The sequence below is a fragment of the Camelus ferus genome, chromosome X, assembly GCF_009834535.1.
Source record: "Camelus ferus isolate YT-003-E chromosome X, BCGSAC_Cfer_1.0, whole genome shotgun sequence".
NCBI classification, from domain to species: Eukaryota; Metazoa; Chordata; class Mammalia; order Artiodactyla; family Camelidae; genus Camelus; species Camelus ferus.
The window spans coordinates 33,493,005-33,509,052 of NC_045732.1; the positions used below are offsets into that span (position 1 = coordinate 33,493,005).

The following is a 16,048-nucleotide window of genomic DNA, read 5'->3' on the forward strand; positions in this document are numbered from 1 at the left end:
TAAATAATTCTAATCAATGTAGACCATAAAATCTGATGTTATGAAGGACCTCAGAGGAAGGCTTGGTGTTGTGTGGTATAATGAGACGAATACTGGACATAGAGCCAGAGGCCTGAATTCAAGCTCTGTCTCTACTATGTTGATCAAATCCTAGTGCTCCCCGAAACTTGTGTGTTCATCTGAGTTGGGATTAATGACATTCTGCACTATTAGCCTCAGGAAATTGTGGTTGGCATAATGTGATAATACATATGAAAGCATGTTGAGAACTCTGAAATACAATGGAAGAGTGCGGTGATATCTGCTCATTTCTGTCCTTACTGAATATATCTACATTGGTTCTGTCTTTTAATAGTTAAAATGAAGTTATTTGAGATGCTTCTGTAGGCAGCAGGGCTGAGACTAGGGTTGTACATGTGACCGAGAGTGTTTCCTTATGTTTTATGCTCTAGGCATCTCGCTCACCCCACGTCACTCTTGGCACTGGTAGGCAGCCCCAAGGATTATGGATGGAAAATATATTCCTGAACCTTGACAAGTTAGCTTTTGTGTGTTTTCTCCAGAGCTTACCCAGGGATTCTGGTTCTTTTGCAACCTTCGCAAAAGATACCAATCTCTAACAGTTTAGAAATTTTTTTAAATAAATAAATTAAACAAAAACTGGTAAGTTCTGGACTAACCCATGCCATGTGCTAACTCCAAGTCATCTGTCGCCAGAAGCTTCCAGAGTAACTCATCATGGCTTGGTCCTCACCTCCTCTCAAGCTTCCGGTGGATTTGGAGAATGTTCTGATTATTGGATTTTATCCTGATCATATGGCGAAGAGAGCTGCACTGAGATAGGGCAACACATTCCTTCCTGTTTCTTCTCTTCCTTTTCAGAATGGTTATCAGATCATCAGCAAGGAGATCATTAGGTGCTTACTTTAATGGGTGCCCCGGCAAGTATTTGTGTAAGTTGTCAGGCAATTAATAGAGTTCTTGCTAAAGGACAGGGCTTGGTAATGTACTCTGCAAAGATGGGCATGTTTCCAACCTGGAGATGAGATAAGGAAGGTGCTTCCAAGAAAATGCTACTTTTACAAACACAAGGAAGCTTGTAATAGCAGCATTTTGACTGTCTGTGTTGGGCACTTTAAAAACGTCCTTAACATCCTGAATCTCAAAGATTCTATCCTTTACTCTCTAAGCTTTGCTTCATTTTTCTGATTATACTTGTTAATTGCTGACACTGTTAGTGGAAAAAAAGATGCTACTGTGTGCTCTTTTTTCTTTATTTTCTGGCAGTATACAATGAAGTTTTTAATGAATTTGGCAGATTCTCACAAACATAGCTCAATGTGTCATACAAAGGGACAGCAGAGGAAAGTATCACAAAGACATGGCACTAGCCTCATTAATTAAGGAGCCATGAAAACAAAGAACACAGCCAGGGAACCATACAGTATGGGTGAAAAATTGAAATTAATTGAGGTGAATTTCTTTTAATATTCTTTGATATTGAATGAAGAAATTATAAATATGTGTTAGAGGAATCATTCTTTTATTTTTATTTTTTAAGAATTATTTTTGTTTGACCATCAGATCTGAAAACTGAAGGAGTCCTTTATACACGAAATCTCCTATGAAAGTTCTTTTGTTTCGTTTTGTTAGATTTCTTTCCTTGAGGGGAGGTAGTTAGGTTTATTTATTTAGTTACTTTTGGAGGAAGTACTGGCGATTGAACCCAGGACCTTGTGCATGCTAAGAACGCGCTCTACCACTTGAGCTATATCCTCCCTGCCTCATTCTTTTATTTTTGTGACATGAAAAAATTCATAAAGTTAAAAATGGTGGCAGAGGATGGGAACAGATTTGTGTATTTAATTTTTCATTAGGCCACCATCAGTGTCCATTGTATGTGACATTGAAATCCTATTTACTATATCTGAGTTCGGAGTTAGGGTTTAGTATTTAGTACTCTTAAGAATGTATCTTTATTTTGCTGTTAACAAGTATCTGTAGAGCATTTCATAACTCATAGATATTTCTCCTACATTATCTTAATTGAGTAGTAAGAGAACCCTATGATGTAAATACGGATTATTATCTTATAAAACTGAGGGTCATGAGAGAGTCTTACCCAAAGTTCAGTTTAGAAGGCAAACCTTGGTCTCCTTATGTCATATCCAGTTTTTATTTTCTTCCAATAAACCATGTTCTGAATACCTTTAGTCAGCAGTAGTGTTTAAAGTTGATTAAAACTTAGGATCTGTCTGATGCTGTGAAAAGTATAGAAGAAAATATTGTCTAAGAACTATGATGATGATCATATATTTCTCACAGCACAGTGGACTGGACAGATAGGCAAAGAGAAATGGCTCATTGTTCATCACCATTTATGCTAACAGCTAAAACACATGTGTATCAGATAGTGGAGTGCCTCAAATATCAAAATCCTCTGGGCAGCGGTGGTCATGGCTGCAGTACTTCAAAGGCAGCAGCACTGACGGGCAGTCACCAAGCTAGATAACGAGCTAATTCAACTCAGAAGCTTGCTGTGCACAACTCACTGTGGGAGCTGCCTAAAGTAAGGGACCTAAGATACCATTTCTGTGGTGAAATTCACCCTTCTTGATCGATAAGTTTTTATCTTTGTGGTTTTTCTTAACACAAAGAATACATCATGGAATGCCAGCATAGTATGAGACAACAAGGGGAGATGCTGTTACAGAAGAACAGCATGTATAAATAAAATTATGTATAAGATTTTAGTAGAGAATTAACATTTTCACAAGGAAGAGAATTTGAGGATTTTACAAGTATGTCCATATAGGCTCACCAAATATGTTCCTAATACTAGAGAGATTTATCTGTAATCATCTTGAGATGGAAATTAAAACTTTATTCTACCTTTACATTACCCCCCTGCATAGCTGGTACATTCACGATAAAATGACAAGTCTCAGTACTCCACCAAGCAAACTCTTGTTTTTGTTACAGTGAGCAGAATTTGATTTTTAAGTCATACCTATTTTCCATCTGATTTTTTTCCTGTCAGAACACACTTCTCTTACTGTGTGCTTTTAAGTGCTATAGCAGCAATTTATGGTATTTATTAGTCTAATATGCAATTACTGATACAGAACTTCACTGTCTTCTCTTTAAAAAAAACTTCTGGAAGAAATTCATCATGTTTTCTCAATAACAGCAAACCACAAGATGTTCCTACTCCTCTTTTACAAAATAAGAATAACATTTAGCCATGAATCTTCAAACAAATTTTGCTTTGTTGTATAGGAAACGATATCTGGAATAGCTGATTGATCGCAAGCAGACATGTATTATTTGTGGAGAATAACTAAAATAAAAATGTAAAGATACCTTAGCATTTTTCCTGTTTCTCCTCTTTCAGTATTTAGTCTTTGGAAATATCTTTTACCTAGCCTAGAAGGAAGTCCTAGATCTATAAATACTTAATCTGAAAAGTCAGTTTCCATCTTCATTTTCCATACTTAGTGGTAACATGCCCGTGATGTCCTAGTATACATGGACATATTATTGTGCTATAGAGAATCAGTGACAGAGGTACCAGTTAGTCTTTTTTTTTTTTTAATTAAAGCATAGCAGCATCATTCCTTTGCATCCCTGGATGTGCTTGGCTCTTTTAGTTCAATGAACCCAACATGTCCCCTCCACTTATCAAAATTTAATGAAAGGAAAGATGGTTTACAGCTACCACAGTAAGTTTCTAAGCTCTTTGATTCATTGCTGAACTACTGCTCAGTTGAGACCAATCCTAAACTCTAATTCTGAGCATACAGCTCCATATTTTCAAACAGGGAATGAGTGTTCAAACTGACAAGCCTTGTAAAGTGACTGTCTCATAATGTAGTGCCTAATTTTATTTGACAGCTCCCTGGTTTACAGTTGAAGTGAAGGCACACATTTAAAGACAATTATTTCATTTTCTGGCCTATATTAAATCTGAGTCTCTATTACAGTAGTATATTCATGCCTCTACAGTTTAGATGATGTCACCAATTTATTGTAAACCCTTATCTAGCTTCATAATTTTATAACAGTAAAACAAATCTGCTTGGGCCTGATAGCAGCCATTATTTTTTCCTGGCAAGTCTTTTCCATCAGAAAAAAAATGAGCTAACTAGCTGTTTAAGGATCATGCTTTTTTTTTTTTTTTAATGCAATCCTCTCTGCCTTTTACCCATTCAAGAAGAAAATCACTTTGGTACAGTTTAGAATGGTTTCTCAAGGTTAGCACTATTGACATTTTTTTTTAATTGAGGCAAAACACATAATGTAGGCAAAAAAAATTCATATAACATAAAATTGACCATTTTGAAGTGTACAGTTCAGTGGCATTTAATACATTCACAGTGTTGTGCAGCTGTCTAGTACCAAAACATTTTTATCACCTCTAAGGGAGACCCTGTACCCATTAAGCAATCAGTCTCTATTTCTCCCGCTCCCTAGGCCATGGCAACCTGTGATCTGATCTCTATGAATTTACCTATTCTAGATATTTCATATAAATGGAATAATAAAATATGTGCCCCTTTGTGCCTGGCTTTTTTCACTAGCATAATTTTTTTTTTTAGTTTTATCCATTGTTGTATTAGTACTTTATTCCTTTTTGTGGCTGAGTAATATTCCATTGTATGAATATACTACATTTTGCTTATCCATGCATCAGGTGGTGGACGTTTAGGTCCTTCCCACCTTTTGGCTATTGTAAATGGTGCTGCTATAAGCCTTGATGTACAAATTTTTGTTTAACTATCGTTCTCAATTCTTTGGGGCATGTATGTAGGAGTGAATACTGACATTTTGGGCCAGATAAGTCTTTGTTGTGGGGGGCTGTCCTCTGCACTGTAAGATGTTCAGCAGCATCCTTGGCCTCTCCCCACTAAATGCCAGTGGCACCTACCCCTCCAAGTTGTAACAACCAAAAATGTATCAAGACACTGCCTAATGTTCCCTGAGATGCAAAATTATCCAAGATTGAAAACCACTGATTTAAGAAAAGAACCCACTGATTGAGAATAAAGGAAAGGAAATTTTTAGAGATAAGCCATAATTAACATATTATGATGTTTTTCATAGAAATAATTTGAGTCTAAAGAAGAGGATTAGAGTCAGCCCTCTGTATCTGTGGGTTCCACATCCATGGGTTTAACCAAGTGTGGATCAAAAATATTGGAAAAAAGCAAAAATTCCAGAAAGTTCAAAAAAGTGAGACTTGAATTTGCTGTGTGTCAGCAACTCTTTACATACCACTTACATTGTATTTATAAGTATTTATGTAGCATTTACATTGTATTAGGTATTATAAGTAATGTTGAGATGATTTATAGTATATGTAAGGATGTACATAGGTTATATGCAGATTCTGCGCCATTTCACATAAGGGACTTGAGCGCCTATGGAATTTGGTATCCATAGGGGGTCCTGGAATGAATCCCCCATAGCTACTGAGGGACAAAGGTATATGGTTGTCGACAGAAATCATCAATAAGCCAATCTATGATAGGAATAGAAAGCTGAGCCAAACTAAGCATTATAGCCCAGGAGACAGCCTCTCAGATAACTCTGAGGAACTACTCTGGAGTAGCATGATTTTCAGCACAGCTTTGTATCTTGTTGGAACAAAGAACATCAAAGAAGTCAGGGATCCATTTCTTCAAGGTTTCAAACAACAGCAGCAAGTCAGCACGTACACAGGAAGTCAGTATGACCCTGGTACCTGGGAAGGGAGTCTTATCAAAGGTTCCGACCAGCATTGGTGACCCAGGAAGGGAGTTGTTTAATCTTATCTTTTAACATGGACATTCTTTATTTCAGGTCAGTGCACCCTGTAAGGATTAAAGCAGGTGTACAAAGTATGTTTCATAGGCCATAAACAGGCTGTTTTATTTAGCATAATATTCAAGTTAAATCATGTATCAGCCGGAATGACTTCCTCATACCTGAGTATGTGAAAATTTCTTCCATTTATGGTTCTAGAAACTGAGGTGTAGTCCTGGTCCTATAATCAAGAAGCTGTGTCCTTGGATAGGTCACTTAACCTCTGGATGTCAGTTTCTTGTCAGTAAAATAAAGCGATTGAGATGGATCAGTGGTTTCTGGTGTGCTCAGTGAAGCCCACAGCTTTTCTAAAGGGGTCCCTGAGAGGACCCACTGTGAGAGAAGGGACCCCTTTAGACAACAGAGTACTCCTGGTATACAGTACCTCCCCTGCAGATGGAGCAAGCAAAAGTTCGAATACTATTATCATTTCTAGAACCAATTCACCTATAAACAACATTGACTTCAGCAAAAAAATCATTTCTGAAAATCATGTGCTAATTACAAAGACACTAATTTGTCAGTGAGACTCCATTTCTTAAATCCATTACACTCTGCTGTTGTGCACAGAAGAGGAAGATAGCAGAATACTATCTGAACAGCCACCTCTGAAATGAAGCTTTTTGATTAAATGTCGTATGTATTCTAATAGGACAATTATCTGCTCCTAGAGTCTAGATTACAGCTAACTAGCACATAGATAATATCATACTATGTTGATAGCTTGTAAGGCATTCACTGTAACATAGAGTTATGTATATAAAACCATATTTCTTATTTGCTGACTCTATCTACCTGTCTTTCTTCCCATTAAATGGTGATTATTAGTTGTAGTTGTTTCCATATTCTTCCACACGGGACAGAATTGTAACCAGTGTAAATAGGACCATAAACTACAAAGTGTTATGGTTGTAACAACTGTAAACTCTAAGACAAATGATATCGTGACAGATAGTAGTTGAGGCACTAGTGATAGGAGAAATACTCATCTTTGAAATTCCACCGTTTTGGCGATTCTACCTGACTGTGTGCTTAATTTTGTGCAAATTAGACCATTTTCTAAGTCCATATTTATTTGTTTCCTGTGGGTAAGGCACAGCCCGTAGTCCATAAATGTCATGTGTTACATTTAAATCAATTGTTGTAAATTGCTAGTAACTTGATTATTCTTATCTACCATTTCATGAAGAATTCTTTTTGATAAGGAGGAGTTATAAATTGTAGAATCCCTTCGAAGAAAGTTTGGCCTTTTGCCTTCCTTTGTGGGAGATTCTAGTACATCATTTCTATCTCATTATTCCTTATGAAGCATAAAATCATTAGACAAGAGACATCTGAATATATGATGTAAAATTTGGCTTTTAAGAAAACCATGTTGTGTTAGTAAGACTCACTCTGGGGGAGAACCATTTTTTGTTGTTTTTAAAGAATATTGTCTTTATAGACGTACATTACCTCTTTTGTCTTCTCTCTTATAGAAATCCATTTCTGGCATTTTCTCCACACTTATTCCCGGAAACCTGCCTGTTATATCATTTAGCATTTCATTGCATACCTCTGTTAGCACAAAGAGATCTTTTTTTAAAGTCTTAGGTCATGATCATAACCACTACATTGTCCTTAGGGAGCAGGTTCAGGGTATTAAAGATATTAATAACAGTTATTTCTTCTCTCAAACCCTGAGACTCCCCACTTTCACTAGCTCAATCCTGTAACTTCAAATTTTTTTAAAGTATCTCAGTTCTTGAATGGATTTCAGCTTCCTAATTTCCTGTGAAAATATATACTACATGGAATACTAACTAAGGTATAAGTTAATTTCAACCTGTTTGGGCACATGAGCACCACCATATAGTAAATTCTGAATTGTAAACCTACCTGCTGTGAAAAAATTAATCTTTAATTTCCACAAATAGGTTACAGTGGTGAAATGCAATTGGGAAATACTCTAGTTTTTCCACCTCCCTAAGTAATAGGAAGATGATCCAAATATCATTTTGTTATTTTGCATAATTTTGTGTTTTAGTAAGTGAAATGCCACTTTAGAATTCTAGTGAGACCTGTTTTTCTAGGGAAAGTTATGCCCAGTAGTCTGTGATAAGAAATACCTATTTAATATCCATTTCAGCAGAAAGAACCCTGAAGTCACTGTATGCATGCACAACTGAGTAAATGATAGCATCAAAATAGCTTAGAAGCAAGAAAACAAGGAATTATGAGTGTGACACTTCATAGGATTATTTTTTAGTAGTATATAAATCTGAGCACAGGATTGGATGGGGAGGGTGTCTTGTGGATTTTTGCTTCTTGTTTGCTTTTATTGTTGGTTTAGGGGATGGTGGTTGCTTAGCTGAAAAATAGTATATTCATTTCCCAAAAGAATTTGGATAGGATACAGTACTCCCACTTAAAACTTTTTCCAACTGTAAAATTTCACAATTACAACTGAAAGGATCTAAGGAATCATATACATACAGTGTCTTAGCTTCACAGATTAGGAGACAGGCCCAAGTAAATTAAGCAACAAATGCAGAATCTTGCAGTCAGTTTAGTGCCAGAGCTGGACAAGAATCCACATACTTGACTACAAATTCAAGACCTTTTCACTGTACCACACTCTTCTCTTCTCCCGCAGTTTCATTTGTCTCTGTACAGGGTTGGTGAAAGTGGTGAATGGATATGGTCTTTCTTAGACGTCAACAAGATAGTCTGAAAAGGCAGTTTTCACATGACAAACAGAAGGCTCAAATAAGTGGATAGCTTACCATCTTCTGCAGCGTTTTATGAGAAATTCACAACTAAACAATATATTAGAGATTTATTCAGAAGAGAAAAACTGTTTCGCGGTTAGCGTGTGGGCTCATTATGGTTTCATTCTCTGGTACAGCAACATTTACACAACACTGTCTAGGAACAAAATTTCCATCTGAAAAAATACATTTTGCCGATTGCTGATGCTGACCTTTTTAATTTGTTTTAAAAAGTTTTTTAAAACCTATTTTTAGGGAAATAGTTCTAAAATAGATCATGTAACTTACTGCCTTCCTAAACAGTATCATGAACATCATTTGGTCCTTTCTTGGTGACTCAGGTTCACCATTCTGAATATAATCATTGCCACTTAACAGCTTTCGGAGCTGTCAGTGTGAGTGGGGTTAGAACCTACTCTAAATAACCCTCAGTGGGTTATTTATCTCTATCGCTTTACCTCTTTATCGTCTATCTCCCTTTTCCCTTGTTTTCAGAGTAATCAGCTTTCACTTCTTGTTGCTGTCAGTTTGTGGATCTAGTTCTGCCCACCCCTAGTTCCTTCTACTTCTCAGCTTTAATGTGCAGTTAGGCTTTCAAGCCTTATAGCCAGGATGAAGGTTAAATACATTGATCCTTGATTAGTCTGAGGGAGCTGGGGCGTCCCCGTAGGTAAAACATAAGATAAGTTATAATGCATGACCCTGATCATCTTTTGTTTCTGAGTTTATGAGACTGGGTTTATCTGAGTAATTTTTGCATCAATATTGACTAGCTATCTGAACTATCAAATAACCCAAACATTAATAGAAAATAATTTAGTGTATTTTGTTATAGCTACTCATTCAGGATTCTCTAAACATATATATCATGTGTATAATTTTCATTTCTTAATCTGTCCTTAAAAGCTTCTTTGTAATCTATTGTTAAAATCCTAATGATAGGCTATCAACATAAACTTGACCGAAATTGAATAGAAGTAAGCATATAAGATATGTTAAAGGATGCTTCTTAGTGACTTTCTTACAAAATCAAGTCCTTCTAAATAAGGAACAGAAATAGTCCTTAAATCACATTCTGAAGAATTTCTGAAATTTTTAAAGTTAATGATATCTCCAAAATATTTATAAATCATTCGTAAAGTATATTGTAGCCACTATTCAACATTAGATAATTGAAAGGACCTATGAGATTCTCACAAGGCTTTAATAATGGCCAAAGGTATGGTGCTGCAGGAGAAAGATGGCTCCTAAGGCCATTTTTAGTCACACAAGACATGCTTTGTTTTCTGATTGTGAACCTGCAAGATAAGTTTGATCTCCAGGGAGCCTAGGCACAAGGTTACTGAGATTTGATACCCAGTGGTCATATAGCTGAAAGTAGGCTACATACCATCAGTGCAGACTATCAATCTATACATTTGCAATAAACAGTGTAGGCAAGCTGGTAGAGCGCCTAAGGGAGTTTTAGGCTTTAAACAGCACTTTATAAAGCTAGTACATTTCATCCCAAACTTGACCAAGGGGACCAGACTTCCAGGCATCGCTGGAATTAAATAGGCAAACTCACTGCTAGTTAACCCTTTCCTTGATCATTTATTCTTTATTTTCTATGCATTTTTTTTATCATCTTGATAAATCTCTTGTTTTTCCCTTCATGGAATAACTGCCAGCATGACATTGACAAGTCAGACCATTGTTTATTGAGCTCCATTCTTCCGCAAGCTCTGAGCAAAGCACTTTTGTCCATTACCTCATTTATAACTATGAGGTTGGTGCTGTTATTCCAGTTTTACAGATGAGGAAGGAAAGCTCAGGGTTTTTGCTTTCCTCACGTAGCTGTTTGCTCTAACAGCTCTCTTTCTTACTTTCTAAATGTGTAACTGATGTTTACCACTTAACAAACTTGGGATGCCAATGAGATTACGTTTGTTACTCAAATGAATCAGCCGCAGCCCCTGGTAATACAAGAATGTCTTTCTTCCTTCCCTGACCAACCCTGTTCCCGTGGGAAATTCAAGAACTCTGGGGTTGCACGTTAGGTCTAGGGCAGCACACCCTGCCTCTGGCACTGGGGAAAGATAATGGAGTGCTGGATACATTCGTAGAAAGTCTCTATTCTCTCTTGCTCTTGGCGCTCTCGCTGCCACTGCCAGCATATAGTGTTACCTCAAAACCAGGGCGCCCAAGCCAGGCTTTCCAGTACTCGGAACAGTTCCAAGGACAGTAGAGGAGTCACTTTAGTCACTGAGGCATAGGTTGCCCTGGCTGGGCTGGCAGTAATTTCCAGCAGTGCTGGGACAAGAGGAGGGCACCTTTCTACTCCGCATTTCACTCACCTGTGCTCACTCCATAGTCTAGCAGGCCTGACTGCCCAGTGCTGCAGCTTTCTAGTGCCCTTGTTGTTGCAATTTTCATCTCCCTAGCCCTTCCCCAGGCAAGTTGCCAGAACCGAAGTGGATAATTAAGGGCGAGCTTAGGATAACCCTATGGCTGAGTGATGTGACTGGCTGCTGTAGGGGAGTACACTGTATTCTTTTCCTGCCAGTTGTTGTCAGGGCCACAATAACCCATTTGACAGGTTTTAGTAACTTTAAACTGTCAAAAGGGATGTTGGTTTCCTTCCTTGGAGAAGGAACTTCCCAGTCCCTTGAAGCTTGGTGTCCCAGATGGATTTGGGAGAGCAGTGGCAAGACTCCATCAGTCTCCAGACCCCCTAGATCAGAGTTTTCCAAACTTTCTAGTTTACAGTGCCCTTAGTTGTTGCAGTGCTCTGTTTTCATAGTAGCCATAGACCAAAAGAAATACCTAATAGTTCCATTTATTAAATAATTAGGTCCAGACAGTTTAATAGGTGTGTGTGTGTGTGTGTGTATCTATCTATCTCCAGACAGCTTGGTGGCCATCTGAAGAAATAATACAGGCATACCTCCTTTTATTGTGCTTCACTTTATTGTGCTTTGCATTATTGTGTTTTTTACAAATTGAAGGTTTGTAGCAATCCCATGCTGTCAGGTGATAGCATTTTTTTTTAGCAGTAAAGAATTTTTTAAATTAAGGTATATATGTAGTTTTTGTTAAGACAACACTATTGTACACTCAGTAGGCTATAGTACAGTGTAAACATAAATTTTGTATGCACTGGGAAACCAAAAAATTCGTGTGACTCACTTTGTTTCAGTATTTCTATCTTAAAAAGATATGCAGTTACTAATGGGGATGTGTGTACCTGTTGGGCACTGCACAACTTCTCGAATCTTCACACTCCTCAAACACAGCACTTGTTTTCTTTAATCACTAGCCGAAAATCCGGCTTCCCAAAGAAAAGGAATGTAGAACTATCGAATGATGAAACCGTGAATTACCTTAAGGTAATAGTTTGTGTGATGTCTAAACAGATGTTGAGTATCAACGCATTTCCTCCCAAAATGTAAAATACCCCGCACATCCTCCATGAATTTGCTGCAGTGCCCTGGGGAGCCAAGGTGCTGGTTCCTTGCAAAGCCAAAGGGCATCTGGCTCGACCCTCTTCCCACAGCAGTAAGTTTCCAGCTACTCCTCTACATACTATTAGGGGAAGTCAGTGGTTCTTTCAAAACAACAAAAAGAAATTGTGCTTCAAGGGGGGCATAAATAGGAGGATTCTACAAATTTCAAAAAAAATAGTTCCTCTTGCTAAAAGATATTCAGGTGCTGTCTCACTAGCAACTTTGCTGTAAATATATTTATTTCACAATCTTACATTAAGTTTGCGGTGCTACTACATAATTAGAGGCGAGGTCCATGGCTTCCCAGCTTCTAGTTGTTCAGTTTTCAGGTTTCTCCCATTCTACCTTTTCCTTTGTTGTTCACTTAGTGAATCTTGTTCTGTACCAAGTTCTTTCCCAGGTATTATTAAAGAGGTTGGATCAAAGTATTAATAATATATGGGCTGTGCTCTCAAGAAGCTTATAGTCTTGAGGGGGAACCAGATAGCCATACCAAAAATTATAATACAGTTTAGTTAATTGCTGTAATTGAAGTATACATAAATACTGAGCAGCTACAGCAGCTCTGTCTAATGGAGTGGGGAGTAGACTCGAGGGTTTTAGAGGATGTTACATCTGAATGGAATAGGCGTTTCCTAGGTAGGGGAAATATTAGGTACAAAATTATGGAGGCATATGAGTCTATTTGGAGAATGGTAAGATTTGATTTAACTAAAGAATAAGATACATGATAGGTGTAGTGGCCAGAGAAGTCACCCAATAGCCATATCTTTCACATCTGTCCCTTTCTTTCCTTTCCTATTGCCACCATTCTAATGCATGATCTCATTATTTCTTAACCTGGTCCATTGTAAGTAGCCTTTTTCCTGGCCTTTATCCCTCCATGTTCTCCTCATCCTACCCCCGAATCTGTTGTACATACATATTTTTTTAGGTTATTCTCCACAAAGTATCAGTCTAAAATCTTGAATGCTCTCAAAGAGTTTAAATATCTTAGCCTAACATTAAGTGCCTCCATGACATGGCTACTGGCCCCTTTCTGGTTTCCTTTCCCTCTCTTCCTCTTTTGAATGTTGTACTCTGGCCCTACTGACCAGCTCACTGTTCCTTATCTATGGCCCTTAGTTTATTCCGTTCCAGGCCCTCAATCACTGTTTTGTTTCCCTAGGATGTGCTTCCTCACCATCTTTGAATGTCCCAGCACTGCCAATGTTTAAAAGGCCAGCCCAAATACACTTTTCATGAGCCCGTCTCCAGGTCCCTCTCTCACCCCCAAACACACGTACCCAGGAGAAATATGCCTGCCTTCTGACCTTAAAGAGCAACTACCTTGTTCCATCTTGCATTAGTGTTCTTTGTGTATCTCTTTTATCTTCATTATCTCTCGCACTGAAGAACCTTGAGGGCAAAGGCCATCTCCTACATATCTTTGTGACTTGTCATGATCTCATTGTACATAGTCTATGTTTGGCAAATATGTCCTAAGGAAAAGAATTTTGTTCACTTAAAAGAAAAATGTAAAGATTCACAACTTTAAATAATGGCTCTGTTAGTGAATTCAGACCCAAGATGAGAGAACTGATTAGATAATTGGAGTAGAGATTTTCCAAGTGGGCTGTTAATTTGCAGGCCTTATCATCTGCTGTTTTTCAGTGAACGTATGGACATTACTTCACCTGGATAAAATTTTTAGCACTAAAATATAAGTTTTAGTATCCTGCAATGAATTGAAAGAATATAGCTATATATTTTGGTTTAAGTTAGTTCTTTAGGGAGTTACTTGCAAAGCCATCTTACTTCATTATTTTTATTTTCTTTTGCAAAGAAAGCATGGGTGAGAGGTATTTATGTCGAAATTAAGAAAAAGTAGTTACATTTTTTGAATTAATACACTTATTTTGTTATTGTATATGTTTATCAGCCTTAGAGTTTAAATATTTTCTTTAGTAAGGGTGTTTACTAACTGAATCTAAAGAAATCAGTTTAGGTTTTTCTTTATTTCCTTTAATGAGAAAAGAACACGTTTGAAATACACCTCAGTGTTGTGTTCTCAGAGTAAATTTACATTCTGTATACTTGTCACATTATGTTGTCTCTGATGTAGGCATACACATGATTCTGGACAGCTGTGGGCTAACTCACAATTTGAGGAAGAGGAGGCAGAGGGAAGTGGTCAGCTTTAGTTTCAAACATCACTGCTTTAGTTTTAGAAGTCCAAACACAAGTCCTTGCATCATAGAAATTGCCCACTGTTTTAGGAAGAAATAGTCTGATCTTATTGTATAGGTTCAAGCTGCTATCTTCCCTTTTATTTTGTTTCTACATTGAAGGAATCCTAATTTTGGCATCACCCATTAGCTTTCCAAATTACTTTGATGAGGCCTGGCAAATAACCTGCCACAGCTTCCTATTCCCTAATATATGACAGACACAACTAATCTGTAGCAGTATCTTTCCTACTGGTTGGATTCTTACTCAGCTGGTATCTTCTAATTGAGATAAAATCTACTTGCCAGCTTATTCCATTTAGAGTTCTCAATTTACATCATTTTGCCTCCCAGTACAAGAAATAATCTGAAGGTGTCTGTGGAATGCTCTTATTTGATTGGACTGGGATTAGAAGAGCTGTGTCTTGCTATATATTACCTTATAGTTGTTAAACCTCCTGAATTAGCCTACTTTCTGGTTTCAAGAGTTAGCTGCTTTCCTTGACTCCCTTTTCCATAGAGATAGCATATAACATTTTCTCTTAGGAGAATTTAGGTTTTTTCCCTCTTAAAAGCTTAAAATATATTATTGATTGGCTTATTTTCAAGAAAAATCTCACAAAAGCCAAGGATATATTAGACTTTATTGACATGTCTCTTGTGTTTAAAAACAAGGAAGGCAATCCTGATCAGTTTTGTACTTTTCAGACCACACTCAGTATAGGATACAGTATTTTCTGAGATGCAGAGACTCCTGTCTGTTTTATGTGGCCAACAGATGAAGGAGCTAGGCATGTTTATCCTAGAAAAGAGGAGCCTTAAGGAAAATCAGTTACTGTCTTCCTGTATTAGTTGGCCTATTATATGGAAGAGAATTATTTGTCATTGGCATAAATAAGACCAATGGCTAGGAAGTTGTTAATTCAGTGAAATGTTTTCTAAAGAAAGGCTCCATAGTCAAATAAATACGGTAAATACTGTGTCATGTTCCTTTCCTGGAAATTTACAAATACATTAAATATGTGTAAAAGGCCCTAAAAAGTCATGCAGTAGAAGATGTTTTTAAATGTGTTAATCCCAGCATTCCATACACACCTTCCTCAGTACTAGTTTTCTAAGCAGCTCACATTTGAGTATTGGTTTCAAACTGCGGTAGTGGGACCAGCAGTCCCAGCAGTGCCTGGAGACTTACGAGAAGTGCGGCTCCTTGGCCCTGCCTCAGACCTGCAGCGTCAGAAACTCTAGGAGGCAGGCCCAGCAGTATGTGTGACAGTAAGCCCAGCGGGGGATTCCGATGCTGCAGAACGGTGAAAAGCACTGATAGAAAATTCCAGTGTTACTCTCCAATTCTGCAGCACCTTTTTATTTTTTATTTTTTAAGATTTCTTCGAATGATAATTGATGACTGTGTGATTCATTTTTATAGATGGGCACCCTTCTGAGGTACAGGAGGAAGGAAGCACTTCTGGAAGGTCAACTAGTTTTCAGTGTAGCCATGTAACTGTTATCCACTGGATATTTTTAAGAATCCTAAGTAATGAATCCGTATCTTCTATCAAGTGAAATATACATTTCATAAATGAGGTTAACCTTAAATTCATTGCTATTGTTGCCCTTTTTAAAAGAGCACTTACTGTTTTTTACTTCAAAAGATCGTTTGCATGAGGACTTTTTTTTTTTTAAAACATCCTGAAGGATCTGTAATGTGCCGTCCCTCATGTTAGAAGTCTTTAAGATTAGGGAATTTTCTAATTTCTTTGGA

General features: G+C 37.4%; 1 protein-coding gene across 3 annotated transcripts in view; it reads left to right on the forward strand.

The window, feature by feature from the left end:
- The window catches only part of PRRG1 (proline rich and Gla domain 1), an 80,251-nt gene that overhangs the window by 25,514 nt on the left and 38,689 nt on the right, over positions 1-16,048 (forward strand). The window lies entirely within an intron of this gene.